Genomic DNA, 4,487 nt, shown 5'->3' on the forward strand with positions numbered 1-4,487 from the left:
ACAAACCTGAAATGCATATTACTAAGTCAAAGAAACCAATCTGAAAAGGCTACCTATTGTGTAACTTCAACTATATGGCATTCTAGAAAAGGCAAAACTATGGAGACAGTAAAAATAAAATTAGTTCTGTTGGACAGGTGGCACATAGAGGATTTTTAGGGTAGTGAAAGCACTGTTTGATGTCATAATGATGGATAGTTAAGTCATTATAAGTAAGTAAAGTCGTTCAGTCGTGTCTGATTCTTTGCGACCCCATGGACTGTAGCCTACCAGGCTCCTCCCTGCATGGGATTCTCCAGGCAAGAGTACTGGAGTGGGTTGCCATTGCCTTCTCCAGGGGATCTTCCCAACCCAAGGATCGAACCCGGGTCTCCTGCATTCCAGGAAGACACTTTAACCTCTATATGACTAAGTCCATAAAATGTACAACACCAAGAGTGAGCCCTAATGTACACTATGGACTTTGGTGATTACGATGTGTCAGAGTACATTCATCATTTGTAACAGATGTACCACTCCGGTGGGGGACGTTGATAACAGGGGACCCTGTACATGTATAAGGGCAGGGGTTTATGGGAAATCTGACTTTCCCCCCTCTATCCCTCTATTTAAGACTGCTCTTGGAGAAACAGGAACCTCTTACAACTGTTGGTGGGAATGTAAATTGGGGCAGCCACTAAGGAGAATAGTGTGGAGGGTCCTTAAAAAACTAAAAATACAACTACCATATGATCCAGCAATCCCACTCATGGGCGTATATGTGGACAAAAGCATGATTTGAAAGGATACATGCACCCCACTGTTCACTGAAGCACTATTTACAGTAGTCAAGATATGGGAGCAACCTAAATATCCATCAACAGAAGAATAGATGAAGAAGATGTGGTATATACATACAATGGAATATTCAGTTCAGTTCAGTTGCTCAATCGTGTCCGACTCTCTGCGACCCCATGAATTGCAGCACGCCAGGCCTCCCTGTCCATCACCGTCTCCCGGAGTTCACACAAACTCACGTCCATTGAGTCAGTGATGCCAACCAGCCATCTCATCCTCGGTCGTCCCCTTCTCATCCTGCCCCCAACCCCTCCCAGCATCAGGGTCTTTCCCAATGAGTCAACTCTTCGCATGAGGTGGCCAAAGTACTGGAGTTTCAGCTTTAGCATCAGTCCTTCCAAAGAACACCCAGGGCTGATCTCCTTCAGAATGGACTGGTTGGATCTCCTTGCAGTCTAAGGGACTCTCAAGAGTCTTCTTCAACACCATGGTTCAAAAGCATCAATTCTTCAGCGCTCAGCCTTCTTCACAGTCCAACTCTCACATCCATACATGACCACTGGAAAAACCATAGCCTTGACTAGATGGACCTTTGTTGGCAAAGTAATGTCTCTGCTTTTGGATATGCTGTCTAGGTTGGTCATAACTTTCCTTCCAAGGAGTAAGCGTCTTTTAATTTCATGGCTGCAATCACCATCTGCAGTGATTTTGGAGCCCCCCAAAATAACATTACTCAGCCACAAAAAAGAATGAAAGAATGCCATTTGCAGCAGTATGGATGGACCTAGAGATTATCATACTGAGTGAAGTCACAGAGAGACAGATATCATATGATATCACTCAAATATGGAACCTATAAAATGATACAAATGAGCTTATTTATAAAACAGAAATTGACTCATAGACATAGAAAACAAGCAGGTATCAAGGGGAATAGCAGTGGCAGAGGAAAAGATAAATTAGGAGTTTGGTATTAACATATACATACACTACATATAAAATATGTAAACAACAGGAACCTACTATAATAGCACAGGGAACTACATTCAATCTTGCAATATCTATAATGAAAAAGAACAAATATGCACATATATACATATATAATTTTTAAGACTGCTCTTAAAAAGTCTTGATGAGCAATCCCCAGCTATAATTACAAATAAAATATAGATCCTTTGCAATTTAAAAAGAGAAATTACTCTAACAATAAACTGTGTAGACTAATGTATTTCATTTATTTGTTTAATATTTATGAAGAGTCCAATGTATGCCAGATACTCTTTGGGACCACAGAGAAGAGACCATTCCTTGCCCTAGAGGAATGAAGAAAAGCAATCCAGTGGTTACTAAATAATATGCTTAGTCTTATGAATAGTGCTGGGCATTGCATGTGCAGGAATCCTGTGAGGGCATCTATTGCTATCTATCCTGCTGGATGCAAGAAAGGCTTCTATAGGGACTTGATTCTGGTCAGTCTTAAATAGCAAGTGGGAGTTACAAAAACCACTTACTTTTTTTTTTTAATCATGTCTATAGTTTTGCCTTTTCCATAACATCATATAGTTGGAATCATATAGTAGATAGCCTCTTCAGGAGTTATTTTTCACTTAGTAATATGCACATAAGTTTCATCCATGAGTCCCCATAGCTTGATAGTTCATTTCTTTTTTAACACTGAATAATATTCCACTGTTTGCATAAAGCATAATTAATTTATCCATTCCACCTATTGAAACACATCTTGACAAGCAAGGTCTCAGGCTCTAACAAAATAAGAACTTTTCCTTCCCCATAATGGCAATTTGATCAATCAACAAGTGGATGGTAAAATGAAAATAATGTAAAACACAAAACTCAGTGGCAAAGAAACATGGTTTAACTCTAGTCAGAGCCATAGAAAACGAAACCAATTAGTTTTCATTTTTACATAGAGTTAAACTATGTTCCTTTGTCACAAGCTCAGTGGCTAAAAACAACACAAATCTAGTATTTTGGAGTTCTGAAATTTAGAAGTCTGACATGAGTGCCATTGGACTAAAATCAAGGTGTTGATAGGGCTGAACACTTTTCTGGAAATTCCAGGAGAGACTCTGTTTCCTTGCATTTCCCAGCTTACAAAGCTTGCATTCCTTGGCTCTCGGCCCTCTTTCATTCAAAGTCAACAACGTAACATCTCTTTCGCCTTACCTCCCTCACCACGTTTCTTTCTCTAACTTTTCTTAGTCTCCCTCTTCTACTTTTAAGTACTTTTGTGATTATCTTGGGACCACCTGCATAATTAAGAACAAGTGAAAGTCGCTCAGTTGTGTCTGACTCTTTGTGATCCCATGGACTATACAGTCCATGGCATTCTCTAGGCCAGAATACTGGAGTGGGTAGCCTTTCCCTTCTCCAGAGGATTTACCCAACCCAGGGATCGAACCCAGGTCTCCCGCATTGCAGGCAGATTCTTTACCAGCTGAGCCACAGGAGAAGCTCATAATTAAGAATAATATCCCTATTTTTAAAATTTGATTGAAGCATAGTTGATTTACAAAGTTGTGTTAATTTCTGCTGTAAAGTGATTCAGCTGTACATGTACGTGTACATGTTCTTTTTCATATTCTTTTCCATTAGGACTTATCACAGGATATTGATTATAGTTCCTTGCACTATACATTAGGTCCTTGTTTATTCATCCTATATAGGAGGGCTTGCATCTGCTATTCCCAAACTCCCAATCTTTCCCTCTCTGCCACCTTGGCAACCACAAATCTGTTCTCTATGAGACTATGAGTCTGTTTCTTTTTTGTAGATATGTTAATTTGTAGGTTTTAGATTTCACATATGTGATATCATATGGTGTTTGTCTTTCTTTTTCTGCTTTAGTTTGTTTAGTATGATAATCTCTAGGTCCGGCCATGTGCTGTAAATGGCATTGTTTCATTTTTATAGCTGAGTAATACTCCTTTATATATATATTCCACATCTTCTTTATCTAGTCATCTCTCAATGGACATTTAGGCTGTTTTTATATATTGGCTATTGTAAATACTGCTGCTACGAACATTGGGATACATGTACCTTTTCAAATTATAGTTTTGCCTGTATATACACCCAGGAGTGGGATTGCTGGAACATATGGCAACTCTATTTTTAGCTTTTTGAGGGACATCCATACTATCTTCCATAGTGGTTGCATGAATTTACCTTCCCACCAACAGTGTAAGAAGGTTCCCTTTTCTTCACACCCTCTCCAGCATTTACTATCTATAGACTTTTTAATGATGGCCATTCTGACTGATGTAAAGTTGGACCTCATTGTAGTTTTGTAATTTCCCTATTTTGAGATCAACTGACTAGTAAACGTAATCTTTTTTTGGACACAACTGAGCAACTTCACTTTCACTTTTCACTTTGATGCATTGGATAAGGAAATGGCAACCCACTCCAGTGTTCTTGCCTGGAGAATCCCAGGGACAGGGGAGCCTGATGGGCTGCTGTCTATGGGGTTGCACAGAGTCAGACATGACTGAAGCGACTTAGCAGCAGCAGCAGCAAACTTAATTAAGATTAACCTTAAAACTTAAACTTAATCAAACTTTGATGCAAACTTCCATCTGCAACCTTAATTTTATGTTCCCAAACGTATTCACAGATTGTGGAATTACAATGTGAAAGTCTTTGTGAAATTTTCCCAAAGAAGTCAAGTTTCTTTGAAATCACTCTAG

This window comes from Ovis canadensis, chromosome 1 (assembly GCF_042477335.2).
Source record: "Ovis canadensis isolate MfBH-ARS-UI-01 breed Bighorn chromosome 1, ARS-UI_OviCan_v2, whole genome shotgun sequence".
In the NCBI taxonomy this organism is placed as follows: Eukaryota; Metazoa; Chordata; class Mammalia; order Artiodactyla; family Bovidae; genus Ovis; species Ovis canadensis.